The sequence below is a fragment of the Musca domestica genome, unplaced genomic scaffold (assembly GCF_030504385.1).
Source record: "Musca domestica strain aabys unplaced genomic scaffold, Musca_domestica.polishedcontigs.V.1.1 139, whole genome shotgun sequence".
NCBI lineage: Eukaryota > Metazoa > Arthropoda > Insecta > Diptera > Muscidae > Musca > Musca domestica.
In genome coordinates, this window is record NW_026712191.1 from 449790 (window position 1) to 468470 (window position 18681).

The window sequence follows — 18681 nt, forward strand, 5'->3', positions numbered from 1 at the left end:
ATTATTTTCTTCAATAATTATTGTTCTGCTTAATGAATCTTATCTTAATATACTTTTTGGTATGTTCCAAGTTGAAATTACAATTGGTTCTACAAATATGGTATGATAGTTTTTATTTGTTTCTATACACATGCATTCTACGTCTGTTTGTTGTTAAATTCATGAATGATTTTCTGTAGGGCATATAGAGCAGAATGATTCCGAAGGCAATTTTGAGTGAACATTTAACGATGCATTAGTGAAATGCGACTGAAACCTTTTCGTATTGAATCTGGTGTGCGAATCCGATCCCTTAATATCCCGTAAACAATCGAGATTCTAAATTCCCTCTGTCAAAATGCATCTAAATCTATCTACCTGTATAATGCGGATTTATCGCGTATAAATATACGAATATTTTCTAGATAATCAAAAAAATCATGGGGAAGATATTTTCCCCCTAAGCCATTTACATTATAGGATAATATATTAAAAGGACGGTTTTTATTGCCATTTGTTTCTAATTTTCTACTAACGTTACTATTTTTATCCCCATACACTGCATTAGAAAGTTTAATAAGTTTATTGAATTATATTCTCTGAGAAGGTCGTTGTATCCTAATTGAATATCTAGAATTACATCTCTGTAAATTTATTTCAGGGCATCCTTTTCATCACCTTTATTACACACAAAAATTTGTTTGAGAATGCCAATAGAAAGACTTGCCATCAATTATAAGCTTGTCGCCACGAACTCCAAACCTTTTCTCCCTGCTGATCTTTATAATACTCTTTTTCAATTGCAACATAACCGTTTTTCTCAAGTTGAGTTCCACACAAGTCTCTTTCGACAAATATTGAGGCTCCAGCTAAATGTTTAGTATTTTTGAAAATTTCGTTAACCATTCTGGTAGATTTAAGCTCCAACAAAACTGTAATTTTATCATTTTCCTACTTTATTTTTCTGGCAAACTCGACTTCAACATCTATATTCATCTTCAAATTATATTTGAAGGAATGATTTGCTGCTCCATAAATTGACTTTTTGATTGGTAGAGTGGTCGTTTATGTCAGCTTTGGTTGGTAGGTTTTCCATTTTTCTATATTATAAAGCAGACATCGTTTCGTTCATGATCATCATTAGATCCGTTGTGGTCATATTTCCCACAATTGTTTCCGAGTCCGGTGACGTCTCCATTATCTCGCGTTTTGTCTTTTGTTCCTCAGCACCTACTGTGCCAGTTGGTGTATTTTTTGCATGAGACAGATTGTGTGGCATACTTTTAGGATGAACTTATCTGATAGTCTTCTTTTATTTGGTTGGCAACTCGAATTTCGATCAATCGAAAGTATACCCTTAGGGGCAAGATTGCTTCTTCTTCTTTTATTTCTCACCCGTACTAATTGATGACTTTTTATGAAATTAAGTTAGTGTGGCAATATGTATATTTACCATTATTTTGACAGAAAGAAATAGCAGCTGGTGTTTCACGTTCGCTTGTTTATACTTCTTTTGCTTTTGAGTAGTTTTGTTAAATATATTTATAATATTTTTTATTTTAACAAATAATACCGGAGCAGTACAGTATTATTTCAACATTTCCGTATACGCGATGCAAAAATCTTGATGCCAAGTAGTGATAAACAATGTATATAAATGTATTACCGAAGCTTTTAATGAAATATTTTGCCTTATACAAAGGTACGTCTGCTCCCGATAAAATAACACAAATTTTCCTGCAATGTAGTTTATAGGATAACATGAAATGGAGACGACGCTGACGTATGCCAAAAGGCATATGTCGGTACGACAAAGACGTAGTTAAAAACTAGACTCTCCGAACAAAAGTTGAATCCAAAAAGTGACAGGCCTCTCGAATAGAAGACTTCTCTAACTGCCCATTGCACATTGACAGGACATAAACCCAACCTTCAAGATATCATAAAAGCACAAGAAAATAATTACAACAGACGATTACATATTACAAGTTTACCAAATGACAAACGAATTCATTTTAAAACCGATAAAGACCATTGTGCTCACATTTACAGAAGCCTAGTTCATAAACACGAAATAAACGAAAGAAAACTTAGTTTGATAGTGACATTTAAACTGAATTGACGAGCTTTTATTTTAAAATGTATGTTATTTATTGTGTTATAATTTGTTAAATCAGTTTTTTTTTTTTTTGTAAAACAGATCCATGAAGATGATTCCCGAAGGAAATATTGGATTAAAAAAAGGGAAAAATTCAAAAATAAAACACATAGTTAACCAAATAGGTAAAATAAATATAACAGGTCGACAATATACAACAACAACATTTAACACGGAAGGCACATCGCATCACAACAAAGGAAAATACATTTAAAATGAATTTATACAAAGAAATTAAGCAAAAGTATGGCACAAACACTATCAATAACACCAAACATTTTTCCAGACATCACAGGAAAACAGCAACTTTGACAATATCAACAACCTTTTTAATAAAATGCAGATAACCAGGAGTAGTTTCAAAGCTAATCACTAACACTACTAAAAACACAAACAGCATATTCCAAACAAATGAAAAAATGGCTCCAAATTTATTACCAACACTTGAAAAATATAATTGCAACAAGAGTATAATAATTACAAATAATATAAAACAACAAAAGTATACTCAAAAAAACTAAAGCGGACCAGCAGCAGGTAATGGACGAAGAAGATTACAATAAATACATTGAGACCGAAAATGTTCTCCGTCGCAGCTACGACAACAAAAAAAAGACACATCAACAAATACCAAGCATTAAAACAAGAACAACAATCAATACTGAATATTCAACATAACAACCAATGGTTCACCAACGACAGCAACGTAAGCTTACCAAACGACGTTCAATGGCTTTTGTCGATGGGTCCCAAATATGCTTTGCAACAACAAATATGCCTTGCCTTTACTGAATGTTATTGTAGAAAGTGAAGAATGCATTCAAACGTTAGACGACAAAGAGGACAAAGAAAGCGCGAGAAATGCAATAGTCTCTCTAATTGACGACCACTTACAATAGACGAGAGTATAAGAGATAAACCAATAATGGACACAGTGGGTAGAACGAAACAATTTTTTAAACAAAATAAAGACGAATTGATTTTAAATGCCGATAAAGGAGGAAAGACGGTTGCAATGCACAAGATGGACTATGATATGAAAATGAAAACTATTTTAAAGGATATGTATACCAATAAAAGGTTAAAGCGAGACCCAACTACGAAGTTACAGAATAAAAACAACAAATTAATAGATAAATTATATAAAATGGGAGCAGATGATATGATAGAGAAAAATAAATTGACAAACAATACAATGCGCCAAGAATCTACGGACTTCTAAAAATAAACAAAAAAGTACACCTGTGCGATTAATATGTTCTTCAATAAATTCACCAGCCCACGGACTTTCCAAGTATATTGTATACATTTTAAAACACTAGACTGGGGATTCACCATATAACATTTAGGACGCAATTGATTTTAAAATAAAGATAATAAATTTGTAGATTGAAGAAGGCGAAGTATTGATATCATTTGACGTAGTTTCGTTGTTCCTCAGCGTACCGAGTAATCTAGCTTTAAGAACAATAGATGAAAGGTGGAAAATTTTACAAAACAAAAACGAAAGTACCTAAAGAACTTTTTAAAATAATGCTGACCTTTTGTATAAAGATATTATGCTCGGACAAGGTGTATGAACAATGAAGACGACTTCCTATGGGATCACCAGCGATCACTGCTGACATCGTAATGGAGGAAATATTGGACGCTTCTTAAGAAAAACTGATGACAAATCCGAGATGCACGAATCCGAGATCAACACCACATTAAATATTGTAAACGCATTCAACCCAGCATACAATTTAGATACATTACAAATTGAGAAAAATGATAAACTACCCTATTTGGACGCAATAATAATCAGACAAGGAAGAAAGCTTAAACAATTGATCAACTTTTATTCTAAACACCCCCGACACAGCGACAAATTTTTTCAATAGAATTTTCAATATAAGTAACGAACAATTTCAAGAAAGAAAAAAACGCCACATATTAAGCCAAAATGATTTTCCAAAAAGCACAATTGACGACCTGATTATATACGCAAGAACGGACCATAAAAAGGAGGAAAAGAAAATATTTATAAAGCTTTTACTTACATCCCGGGATTCTCAGAAAGACTTTGTAAATCAAACATCTTTAATAAGGGCCATTATCAATTAGCGTTAGAATCATGTAATAATGTTGACAGTATGTTTAGGAAAACAAAATCTAAAATTAAGTAGGAGGAAAATTGTAATGTATTGTGTTTTTGTATTGTATTTTATCTTCATTTTTTCATAACCGTTACAAAATATTACTTGAATTATTATAATCATATTTGAATAAAAGTTAAAAATGATTACAGCATGGTTATTATGAACCGTCTGAATTAATGCTTCTAATTTAATTTAATGCTACTTTTAAAAAATTATATATACAAAACCAGGAAATATCTTTACCACCATTTAATTGAGAAATTATTTCTATACGATTTAATTAACTTTTACTGAAATATTTTGTGCTCAAGTTTTTAAGTACTGGACACCGTCCGGGAAATGTTATATATCCTCATCTTACTCAGGTTGCATAAGGAACAGATTCTTTGGTTTATTGTTCTAAACATTGTACCATTTAAACATAAGAGGTCTCCTCTTGCGCGCATGATCAATGATATTTGATTTTGATTGTAGGATTTGCAAAAATAGACAGGTCCAATATTATGATTGAGGCTGCTATATATTCTTTGCACACTATTTTGCGCCTTAAGTATGTTGTTGTTCACACCCGTGTGTTTGATGGTATCTAGTAATTTACTGCAAGCATTATACCACGTTCACTTGTTTTCCATCACATTTTCCACTTGCACATTATTTGTTAAAAGCTTTGACTGAAAATCCTTGTACCAACATATATTTTTGTCTTTAATCTTTAAAGAGAGCTCGTGTGGCAATCGCTGTTCTTGCATATCAAACAAACACTTTGATACATACTCTAAATGGGAACTGTATGTGTAAACATAACCTTCATCGTAATCAGTTTCTAAGGCTAATACTTAATTTGGAATATGTTCTGGCAATTTTAGCATCCTTTTTATAAAGAATCGGTACAACTTTTCCACTTCATCAAAATAACCGTTCCCCCATATTTGAGCTCCATAACTTTGTATCGATCTACAGACTGCAAGAAACATCTTCCATTTTGCATGTAAGGAAATATTTGTTTTCCCAATGAAATCTTTCTATGATATATTTCCACATGTTTTTGATGCATTGGTTTTACGTTCTATATGTTTCGTGAAAGAGAGTCTAGGTGTTAGTGTCATACCAAGGTATTGATACTCATTTACTGTCCTGAGCCATTCTCCATTGTAAGTCCATTTTTCACTTTCTGCCAATCGGCCGCTATTTCTGAACACCATGATTTCCGACTTTGTTTGGTTGACCATCATTCCCCATATATAACTGTATTTTGGCAGATGGTTTATCATTTTTTGCATTGTGCCAACTTCGTCAGCCAGTAACACAATATCGTCTGCATACATCAATAAGCGTATGTTCATTTCATCTATGAATAAACCTCCTTCGAGAAATTCATGCAGATCGTTTAGATATATTGAAAATAGTACTGGCGACTACAAACAGCCTTGTTTAACTCCATATTTGGTTTCAAAATGTTCCGACAATTCCTTGCCAGTCCAAACGTCTGATATTGTGTACATGTATACATTCTCTATGAAGTTAACTGTTTTCGTTGACAAGCCCAAGCTGTGAAGTTTATGTAAGAGGTTTTCTTGGTATAGTATCAAATGCCGCCTTAAAGTCTACGAAGAATGCCCTAATCGAACTTGAGGTTTATGATTGACACCAGGTTAAAGACATAATCAACTGTGGAATAACAAGTTCTACATCCTGCCTGAAACTCGTTTAAAACTTGAAGTCGATTAATCCATTCTATTATTCTTTTATTCACCATACCCATCATTAATTTGGCTATGTAATTCATGAAGCTTATTCCTCTGTAATTGCTCGGGCTGTTAATGTATCCTTTCTTATGAATTGGATATATGATATTTGTTCTAAACATATCATAATCCTCTTGTCCCTTGAAAATTTGTGTGAAACGCCTACAGAGTGCAACTAAAAAGTCATCCGGAGCATTGATAAAAAATTCGTAGCTTATCCCACCATCGCCAAGAGCTTTATTTTCTTTTAATTTGCCAAGTTTTTTCCTGAGTTCCGACAACGTAAATTCTCTATCCAGGTCTTCATCTTCATCTACAGATATTCATACTGTATAAAGGAAGCTTGGATATCCGGATTAAGCAGCGACGCAAAATAAGCTCTTAAAGAATCTGCTGTAATGTGACAGCCAATCGTTGTTTCCTTATGCCTAATTTCATTTGCTATCTTCCACCGTGCTTTATTGTCTGTTATAGTATCCAATCTTCTTTCTAAATTTCTGTAGTACTCCATATGCATCACTTTACATATGTATTGGTATTCTTTCCGTTCCTTATAGTAAGCTTCCTTTTCTTTTTGTCCCACTGTTGTACGATATTTAATCAAACATTTCATTGCCTTATCCCTTGCCTAAAGGCATTCTCTATCGAACCAATTATGTTTAAATTTTTCCTTTTCCTGTTTTGAGACGTTAGGGTATGAATTAACAATCAGATCAATAAATCCACACAAAGGTTTTATCATTTGAATGTCTCCTTCGACAGAATAGATATTCATCCGCTAACTCCTCAGAAAATTCGTGTTCCTCTTCGATTCTGGCAATATGGTCACCTATAACAATTTTGGGAAAACTGCTGCTTTCTATGACTTCCCTCAATTGATGGAAATCGTTTGACCAATTAGCTGTTCTCAGACATACAGGAATTATTTCAATCTTTGTCTAATTGGTTTTGCATTGTATTACATTTAAATCTTGCCGTACTGTTATCTTATGTTTAAGTCCCATCAATTCTATATCTTTCCTTACTCAACAGATTTGACCTCCTATAGATCTGCCTATATTGTTGATTCTTGTTGCCGATTTCCAATGTATGTGAAAATTGTTAAACCTATTTTTATATTTTTGTTGGGTTTTTTCTTCTACGTGTGCTTCAAAAAGTATAAATATATGAAAATTTTCTAGATAGTCAAAAAAATCACGGGGAAGATATTTTCCCCCTAGGACATTTACATTATAGGATAATATATTAAAAGGACGGTTTTTATTTTCATTTGTTTCTAATTTTCTACTAACGTTACTATTTTTATCCCCATACACTGCATTAGAAAGTTTAATAAGTTTATTGAATTATATTCTCTGAGAAGGTCGTTGTAACCTAATTGAATATCTAGAATTACATCTCTGTAAATTTATTTCAGGGCATCTTTTTCATCACCTTTATCACACACAAAAATTTGCCTGAGAATACCAATAGAAAGACATGCCATCAATTATAAGCTTGTCGCCACGAACTCCAACCCTTTTCTCCCTGCTGATCTCTATAATACTCTTTTTCAATTGCTAAATAATTCCAGCTAAAAGTTTAGTATTTTTGAAAATTTTGTTAACCATTCTGGTAGATTTAAGCTCCAACAAAACCGTCATTTTAAATTTTTTCTGGCAAACTCGACTTCAACATCTATATTCATCTTTAAATTATATTTGAATGAATGAATGCGGCTCCATAATTTGACTTTTTGATTGGTAGAGTGGTCGTTTATGTCAGCTTTGGTTGGTAGGTTTTCCATTTTCTATCTTATAAAGCAGATATCGTTTCGTTCATTGCTCGGGCTGTTAATGTCTCCTTTCTTATGAATTGGATATATGATATTTGTTCTAAACATATCATAATCCTTATCCCATCATCGCCAAGAGCTTTATTTTCTTTTAATTTGCCAAGTTGTTTCCTGAGTTCCGACAACGTAAATTCTCTATCCAGGTCTTCATCTTCATCTACAGATATTCATACTGTATAAAGGAAGCTTGGATATCCGGATTAAGCAGCGACGCAAAATAAGCTCTTAAAGAATCTGCTGTAATGTGACAGCCAATCGTTGTTTCCTTATGCCTAATTTCATTTGCTATCTTCCACCGTGCTTTATTGTCTGTTATAGTATCCAATCTTCTTTCTAAATTTCTGTAGTACTCCATATGCATCACTTTACATATGTATTGGTATTCTTTCCGTTCCTTATAGTAAGCTTCCTTTTCTTTTTGTCCCACTGTTGTACGATATTTAATCAAACATTTCATTGTCTTATCCCTTGCCTAAAGGCCTTCTCTATCGAACCAATTATGTTTAAATTTTTCCTTTTCCTGTTTTGAGACGTTAGGGTATGAATTAACAATCAGATCAATAAATCCACACAAAGGTTTTATCATTTGAATGTCTCCTTCGACAGAATAGATATTCATCCGCTAACTCCTCAGAAAATTCGTGTTCCTCTTCGATTCTGGCAATATGGTCACCTATAACAATTTTGGGAAAACTGCTGCTTTCTATGACTTCCCTCAATTGATGGAAATCGTTTGACCAATTAGCTGTTCTCAGACATACAGGAATTATTTCAAACTTTGTCTAATTGGTTTTGCATTGTATTACATTTAAATCTTGCCGTACTGTTATCTTATGTTTAAGTCCCATCAATTCTATATCTTTCCTTACTCAACAGATTTGACCTCCTATAGATCTGCCTCTATTGTTGATTCTTGTTGCCGATTTTCAATGTATGTGAAAATTGTTAAACCTATTTTTATATTTTTGTTGGGTTTTTTCTTCTACGTGTGTTTCAAAAAGTATAAATATATGAAAATTTTCTAGATAGTCAAAAAAATCACGGGGAAGATATTTTCCCCCTAAGACATTTACATTATAGGATAATATATTAAAAGGACGGTTTTTATTGTCATTTGTTTCTAATTTTCTACTAACGTTACTATTTTTATCCCCATACACTGCATTAGAAAGTTTAATAAGTTTATTGTATTATATTCTCTGAGAACGTCGTTGTAACCTAATTGAATATCTAGAATTACATCTCTGTAAATTTATTTCAGGGCATCTTTTTCATCACCTTTATCACACACAAAAATTTGCCTGAGAATACCAATAGAAAGACATGTCATCAATTATAAGCTTGTCGCCACGAACTCCAACCCTTTTCTCCCTGCTGATCTCTATAATACTCTTTTTCAATTGCAAAATAATTCCAGCTAAAAGTTTAGTATTTTTGAAAATTTTGTTAACCATTCTGGTAGATTTAAGCTCCAACAAAACCGTCATTTTAAAATTTTCCTGCTTTATTTTTCTGGCAAACTCGACTTCAACATCTATATTCATCTTTAAATTATATTTGAATGAATGAATGCGGCTCCATAATTTGACTTTTTGATTGGTAGAGTGGTCGTTTATGTCAGCTTTGGTTGGTAGGTTTTCCATTTTCTATCTTATAAAGCAGATATCGTTTCGTTCATCATCGTCATTAGATCCGTTGTAGTCATATTTCGCACAATTGTTTCCGATTTCGGTGACGTCTCCATTAACTTGCATTTTGTCTTTTGTTCCTCAGCACTCACTGTGCCAGTTGGTGTATTTTTTGCATGAGACAGATTGTGTGGCATACTTTTAGGATGATCTTTTCTGATAGTCTTATATTATTTGGTTGGCAACTCGAATTTCGAACAATCGAAAGTATACCCTTGGGGCAAGATTGCTTCTTCTTCTTTTATTTCTCAACCGCACTAATTGATGGCTTTTTATGAAATTAAGTTAGTATGGCAATATGTATATTTACCATTATTTTGACAGAAAGAAATAACAGCTGGTGTTTCACATTCGCTTGTTTATACTTCATTTGCTTTTGAGTAGTTTTGTTAAATTTCAAAAAATTTCTCAGCACTCACTGTGCCAGTTGGTATATTTTTTGCATGAGACATATTGTGTGGCATACTTTTAGAATGAACTTTTCTGCTAGTCTTATTTTATTTGGTTGTCAACTCGAATTTTGAACAATCGAAAGTATACCCTTAGGTGCAAGATAGCTTCTTCTTCTTTTATTTCTCAACCGCACTAATTGATGGCTTTTTATGAAATTAAGTTAGTGTAGCAATAGGTATATTTACCATTATTTTGACAGAAAGAAATAACAGCTGGTGTTTCACATTCGCTTATTTATACTTCAATTGCATTTGAGTAGTTTAATTTTTTCATAAACGTTACAAAATATTACTTGAATTATTATAATCATATTTGAATAAAAGTTAAAAATGATTACAGCATGGTTATTATGAACCGTCTGAATTAATGCTTCTAATTTAATTTAATGCTACTTTTAAAAAATTATATATACAAAACCAGGAAATATCTTTACCACCATTTAATTGAGAAATTATTTCTATACGATTTAATTAGCTTTTACTGAAATATTTTGTGCTCAAGTTTTTAAGTACTGGACACCGTCCGGGAAATGTTATATATCCTCATCTTCACTCAGGTTGCATAAGGAACAGATTCTTTGGTTTATTGTTCTAAACATTGTACCATTTAAACATTAGAGGTCTCCTCTTGCGCGCATGATCAATGATATTTGATTTTGATTGTAGGATTTGCAACAATAGACAGGTCCAATACTATGATTGAGGCTGCTATATATTCTTTGCACAATATTTTGCGCCTTAATAATGTTGTTGTTCACACTCGTGTGTTTGATGGTATCTAGTAATTTACTGCATTATACCACGTTCACTTGTTTTCCATCACATTTTCCACTTGCACATTATTTGCTAAAAGCTTTGACTGAAAATCCTTGTACCAACATATATTTTTGTCTTTAATCTTTAAAAGAGCTCGTGTGGCAATCGCTGTTCTTGCATATCAAACAAACACTTTGATACATACTCTAAATGGAGACTGTATGTGTAAACATAAGCTTCATCGTAATCAGTTTCTAAGGCTAATACATAATTGGGAATATGACTGCAAGAAACATCTTCCATTTTGCATGTAAGGAAATATTTGTTTTTCCATGATATATTTCCACATGTTTTTGATGCATTGGTTTTACGTTCTATATGTTTCGTGAAAGAGAGTCTAGGTGTTAGTGTCATACCAAGGTATTGATACTCATTTACAGTCCTCAGCTATTCTTTATTGTAAATCCATTTTTCACTTTCTGCCAATCGGCCGCCCTTTCTGAACACCATGATTTCCGACTTTGTTTGGTTGACCATCATTCCCCATATATATATGTATTTTGCCAGATGGTTTATCATTTGTTGCATTGTGCCAACATCGTCAGCCAGTAACACAATATCGTCTGCGTACATCAATATGCGAATGTTCATTTCATCTATGAATAAACCTCCTTCGAGACATTCATGCAGATCGTTTAGATATAGTGAAAATAGTACTGGCGACTGCAAACAGCCTTGTTTAACTCCATATTTGGTTTCAAAATGTTCCGATAATTCCTTGCCAGTCCAAACGTCTGATTTTGTGTACATGTATACATTCTCTATGAAGTTAACTGTTTTTGTTGACAAGCCCAAGCTGTGAAGTTTATATAAGATGTTGTCTTGGTATAGTATCAAATGCCGCCTTAAAGTCTACGAACTTGAGGTTTATGATTGACACCAGGTTAAAGACATTATCAACTGTGGAATAACCAGTTCTAAATCCTGCCTGAAACTCGTTTAAAACTTGAATCGATTAATCCATTCTATTATTCTTTTATTCACCATACCCATCATTAATTTGGCTATGCAATTCATAAAGCTTATTCCTCTGTAATTGCTTGGGCTGTTAAATAAATCCACACAAAGGTTAATTTTCCGATACATTCCTCATATTGCTTATTAATGCTGATTGGTAACCATTTTTATATTTCTTTTCCACATAATTTGTTTTTCTGCAAATCCTATTTCATTTCCACAATGTCCAACGTTAACATCAAGGGCCAGTGATGCGACGATAATTGGTTTTCAACGGCCAGCGAATTTACACTTGTGATTACTTCGAAGGATACAGCGCATAGGTCAATTACGGAGTTTCCGTTTTTATTTGCAAATGTGAAGCTTCCTTGTTCATCTCCCGGATTTCGCCTATTGAGAATGACTAGACCATTGTTGTGGAAGAGCTCAATATACCTGTTTCCATTTGCGTTGATGGTTTTATCATTTGAATGTCTCCTTCGACAGAATAGATATTCATCCGCTAACTCCTCAGAAAATTCGTGTTCCTCTTCGATTCTGGCATTATGGTAACCTATAACAATTTTGGGAAAACTGCTGCTTTCTATGACTTCGCTCAATTGATGGAAATCGTTTGACCAATTAGCTGTTCTCAGACATACAGGAATTATTTCAAACTTTGTCTAATTGATTTTGCATTGTATTACATTTAAATCTTGTAGTACTGTTATCTTATGTTTGAGTCCCATCAATTCTATATCTTTCTTGTTGCCGATTTCCAATGTATGTGAAAATTGTTAAACCTATTTTTATATTTTTGTTGGGTTTTTTCTTCTACGTGTGTTTCAAAAAGTATAAATATATGAAAATTTTCTAGATAGTCAAAAAAATCACGGGGAAGATATTTTCCCCCTAAGACATTTACATTATAGGATAATATATTAAAAGGACGGTTTTTATTGTCATTTGTTTCTAATTTTCTACTAACGTTACTATTTTTATCCCCATACACTGCATTAGAAAGTTTAATAAGTTTATTGTATTATATTCTCTGAGAACGTCGTTGTAACCTAATTGAATATCTAGAATTACATCTCTGTAAATTTATTTCAGGGCACCTTTTTCATCACCTTTATCACACACAAAAATTTGCCTGAGAATACCAATAGAAAGACATGTCATCAATTATAAGCTTGTCGCCACGAACTCCAACCCTTTTCTCCCTGCTGATCTCTATAATACTCTTTTTCAATTGCAAAATAATTCCAGCTAAAAGTTTAGTATTTTTGAAAATTTTGTTAACCATTCTGGTAGATTTAAGCTCCAACAAAACCGTCATTTTAAAATTTTCCTGCTTTATTTTTCTGGCAAACTCGACTTCAACATCTATATTCATCTTTAAATTATATTTGAATGAATGAATGCGGCTCCATAATTTGACTTTTTGATTGGTAGAGTGGTCGTTTATGTCAGCTTTGGTTGGTAGGTTTTCCATTTTCTATCTTATAAAGCAGATATCGTTTCGTTCATCATCGTCATTAGATCCGTTGTAGTCATATTTCGCACAATTGTTTCCGATTTCGGTGACGTCTCCATTAACTTGCATTTTGTCTTTTGTTCCTCAGCACTCACTGTGCCAGTTGGTGTATTTTTTGCATGAGACAGATTGTGTTACATACTTTTAGGATGAACTTTTCTGATAGTCTTATATTATTTGGTTGGCAACTCGAATTTCGAACAATCGAAAGTATACCCTTGGGGCAAGATTGCTTCTTCTTCTTCTTCTTTTATTTCTCAACCGCACTAATTGATGGCTTTTTATGAAATTAAGTTAGTATGGCAATATGTATATTTACCATTATTTTGACAGAAAGAAATAACAGCTGGTGTTTCACATTCACTTGTTTATACTTCATTTGCTTTTGAGTAGTTTTGTTAAATTTCAAAAAATTTCTCAGCACTCACTGTGCCAGTTGGTATATTTTTTGCATGAGACAGATTCTTTTAGAATGAACTTTTCTGCTAGTCTTATTTTATTTGGTTGTCAACTCGAATTTTGAACAATCGAAAGTATACCCTTAGGTGCAAGATAGCTTCTTCTCCTTTTATTTCTCAACCGCACTAATTGATGGCTTTTTATGAAATTAAGTTAGTGTAGCAATATGTATATTTACCATTATTTTGACAGAAAGAAATAACAGCTGGTGTTTCACATTCCCTTATTTATACTTCAATTGCTTTTGAGTAGTTTCATTTTTTCATAAACGTTACAAAATATTACTTGAATTATTATAATCATATTTGAATAAAAGTTAAAAATGATTACAGCATGGTTATTATGAACCGTCTGAATTAATGCTTCTAATTTAATTTAATGCTACTTTTAAAAAATTATATATACAAAACCAGGAAATATCTTCACCACCATTTAATTGAGAAATTATTTCTATACGATTTAATTAGCTTTTACTGAAATATTTTGTGCTCAAGTTTTTAAGTACTGGACACTGTCCGGGAAATGTTATATATCCTCATCTTCACTCAGGTTGCATAAGGAACAGATTCTTTGGTTTATTGTTCTAAACATTGTACCATTTAAACATAAGAGGTCTCCTCTTGCGCGCATGATCAATGATATTTGATTTTGATTGTAGGATTTGCAAAAATAGACAGGTCCAATATTATGATTGAGGCTGCTATATATTCTTTGCACAATATTTTGCGCCTTAAGTATGTTGTTGTTCACACTCGTGTGTTTGATGGTATCTAGTAATTTACTGCAAGCATTATACCACGTTCACTTGTTTTCCATCACATTTTCCACTTGCACATTATTTGCTAAAAGCTTTGACTGAAAATCCTTGTACCAACATATATTTTTGTCTTTAATCTTTAAAGAGAGCTCGTGTGGCAATCGCTGTTCTTACATATCAAACAAACACTTTGATACATACTCTAAATGGAGACTGTATGTGTAAACATAACCTTCATCGTAATCAGTTTCTAAGGCTAATACTTAATTTGGAATATGTTCTGGCAATTTTAGCTTCCTTTTTATAAAGAATCGGTACAACTTTTCCACTTCATTAAAATAACCGTTCCCCCATATTTGAGCTCCATAACTTTGTATCGATCTACAGACTGCAAGAAACATCTTCCATTTTGCATGTAAGGAAATATTTGTTTTCCCAATGAAATCTTTCTATAATATATTTCCACATGTTTTTGATGCATTGGTTTTACGTTCTATATGTTTCGTGAAAGAGAGTCTAGGTGTTAGTGTCATACCAAGGTATTGATACTCATTTACAGTCCTGAGCCATTCTCCATTGTAAGTCCATTTTTCACTTTCTGCCAATCGGCCGCCCTTTCTGAACACCATGATTTCCTACTTTGTTTGGTTGACCATCATTCCCCATATATAACTGTTTTTTGCCAGATGGTTTATCATTTTTTGCATTGTGCCAACTTCGTCAGCCAGTAACACAATATCGTCTGCGTACATCAATATGCGAATGTTCATTTCATCTATGAAATTCATGCAGATCGTTTAGATATAGTGAAAATAGTACTGGCGACTACAAACGGCCTTGTTTAACTCCATATTTGGTTTCAAAATGTTCCGACAATTCCTTGCCAGTCCAAACGTCTGATTTTGTGTACATGTATACATTCTCTATGAAGTTAACTATTTTCGTTGACAAGCCCTAGCTGTGAAGTTTATGTAAGAGGTTTTCTTGGTATAGTATCAAATGCCGCCTTAAAGTCTACGAAGAATGCCCTCATCGAACTTGAGGTTTATGATTGACACCAGGTTAAAGACATTATCAACTGTGGAATAACAAGTTCTAAATCCTGCCTGAAACTCGTTTAAAACTTGAAGTCGATTAATCCATTCTATTATTCTTTTATTCACCATACCCATCATTAATTTGGCTATGCAATTCATAAAGCTTATTCCTTTGTAATTGCTCGGGCTGTTAATGTCACCTTTCTTATGAATTGGATATATGATATTTGTTCTAAACATATCATAATCCTCTTGTCCCTTGAAAATTTGTGGGAAACGCCTACAGAGTGCAACTAAAAAGTCATCCGGAGCATTGATAAAAAATTCTTAGCTTATCCCATCATCGCCAAGAGCTTTATTTTCTTTTAATTTGCCAAGTTGTTTCCTGAGTTCCGACAACGTAAATTCTCTATCCAGGTCTTCATCTTCATCTACAGATATTCATACTGTATAAAGGAAGCTTGGATATCCGGATTAAGCAGCGACGCAAAATAAGCTCTTAAAGAATCTGCTGTAATGTGACAGCCAATCGTTGTTTCCTTATGCCTAATTTCATTTGCTATCTTCCACTGTGCTTTATTGTCTGTTGTAGTATACAATCTTCTTTTTAAATTACTGTGGTACTCCATTTGCATCACTTTACATATGTATTGGTATTCTTTCCGTCCTTATAGTAAGCTTCCTTTTCTTTTTGTCCCACTGTTGTACGATATTTAATCAAACATTTTATTGCCTTATCCCTTGCCTAAAGGCATTCCCTATCGAACCAATTATGTTTAAATTTTTCCTTTTCTTGTTTTGAGACGTTAGGGTATGAATTAACAATCAGATCAATAAATCCACACAAAGGTTTTATCATTTGAATGTCTCCTTCGACAGAATAGATATTCATCCGCTAACTCCTCAGAAAATTCGTGTTCCTCTTCGATTCTGGCATTAAGGTCACCTATAACAATATGACTTCCCTCAATTGATGGAAATCTTTTGACCAATTAGCTGTTCTCAGACATACAGGAATTATTTCAAACTTTATCTAATTGGTTTTGCATTGTATTACATTTAAATCTTGCCGTACTGTTATCTTATGTTTAAGTCCCATCAATTCTATATCTTTCCTTACTCAACAGATTTGACCTCCTATAGATCTGCCTCTATTGTTGATTCTTGTTGCCGATTTCCAATGTATGTGAAAATTGTTAAACCTATTTTTATATTTTTGTTGGGTTTTTTCTTCTACGTGTGCTTCAAAAAGTATAAATATATGAAAATTTTCTAGGTAGTCAAAAAAATCACGGGGAAGATATTTTCCCCCTAAGACATTTACATTATAGGATAATATATTAAAAGGACGGTTTTTATTGTCATTTGTTTCTAATTTTCTACTAACGTTACTATTTTTATCTCCATACACTGCATTAGAAAGTTTAATAAGTTTATTGAATTATATTCACTGAGAAGGTCGTTGTAACCTAATTGAATATCTAGAATTACATCTCTGTAAATTTATTTCAGGGCATCTTTTTCATCACCTTTATCACACACAAAAATTTGCCTGAGAATACCAATAGAAAGACTTGCCATCAATTATAAGCTTGTCGCCACGAACTCCAACCCTTTTCTCCCTGCTGATCTCTATAATACTCTTTTTCAATTGCAAAATAACCGTTTTTCTCAAGTTGTGTCCACACAAGTCTCTTTCGACAAATATTGAGGTTCCAGCTAAATGTTTAGTATTTTTGAAAATTTCGTTAACCATTCTGGTAGATTTAAGCTCCAACAAAACCATTTTATCATTTTCCTACTTTATTTTTCTGGCAAACTCGACTTCAACATCTATATTCATCTATAAATTATATTTGAAGGAATGATTTGCTGCTCCATAAATTGACTTTTTGATTGGTTGAGTGGTCGTTTATGTCAGCTTTGGTTGGTAGGTTTTCCATTTTTCTATCTTATAAAGCAGACATCGTTTCGTTCATCATCGTCATTAGATCCGTTGTTGTTATATTTCGCACAATTGTTTCTGATTCCGGTGACATCACCATTATCTTGCGTTTTGTCTTTTGTTCCTCAGCACCCACTGTGCCAGTTGGTGTATTTTTTGCTTGAGACAGATTGTGTGGCATACTTTAGAATGAACTGTTCTTATTTTATTTGGTTGGCAACTCGAATTTCGATCAACCGCACTAATTGATGACTTTTTATGAAATGAAGTTAGTGTGGCAACATATATATTTACCATTATTTTCACAAAAAAAAAAATAACAGCTGGTGTTTCACATTCGCTTGTTTATACTTCTTTTGCCTTTGATTAATTTTGTTAAATTTCAACTTTCCAGTGAAAAAATTGTATTTTGATATATTTTTAATGTTTTATCAAATAATACCGGTGCAGTACAGAATTATTTCAACATTTCCGTGTACGCGATGCAAAAATTTTGATGCCAAGTAGTGATAAACAGTGTATATAAATGTATTACCATAGCTTTTAATGAAATATTTTGCCATATACAAAGGTACGTCTGCTCCCGATAAAATAACACAAATTTTCCTGCAATGTAGTTTATAGGATAACATGTAATGGAGACGACGCTGACGTATGCCAAAACGCATATGTCTGTACGACAAAGGCGAAATTAAAAACTAGACTCTCCAGACAAAAGTTGGATCAAAAAAGTAACAAGCCTCTCGAACAGAAGACTGCTCTAACTGCCCATTGCACAACATTGACAGGACATAACCCCAACCTTCAAGATATCGACATAAAAGCACAAGAAAATAATTACAAAAGACGATTACATATTACATGTTTACCAAATGACAAACGAATTAATTTTAAAACCGATAAAGACCATTGTGCTCACTTTTACAGAACCATAGTTCATAAACACGAAATAAACTTAGTTTGATAGTGACATTTAAACTGAATTGACGAGCTTTTATTTTAAAATGTATGTTATTTATTGAGTTATATATTGTTAAAACAGTTTTTAATTTAATTTTTTTTTTTGTTTTGTAAAACAGATCCATGAAGATGATTCCCGAAGGAAATTGAGATATTGGATTAAAAAAAGGGAAAAATTCAAAAATAAAACACATAGTTAACCAAATAGGTAAAATAAATATAACAGGTCGACAATAT

The 18681-nt window shown here is 32.8% G+C and overlaps 1 long non-coding RNA gene across 1 annotated transcript; it reads left to right on the forward strand.

Annotated features, from left to right (window-relative positions):
• The first annotated feature begins 1477 nt into the window (after nt 1-1477).
• On the forward strand, nt 1478-3391 carry LOC131801026 (uncharacterized). The gene is made up of 2 exons (XR_009341666.1): nt 1478-1681; nt 2180-3391. It is a non-coding gene; the product is annotated as an uncharacterized LOC131801026 (long non-coding RNA).
• The last annotated feature ends 15290 nt before the right edge of the window (nt 3392-18681 follow it).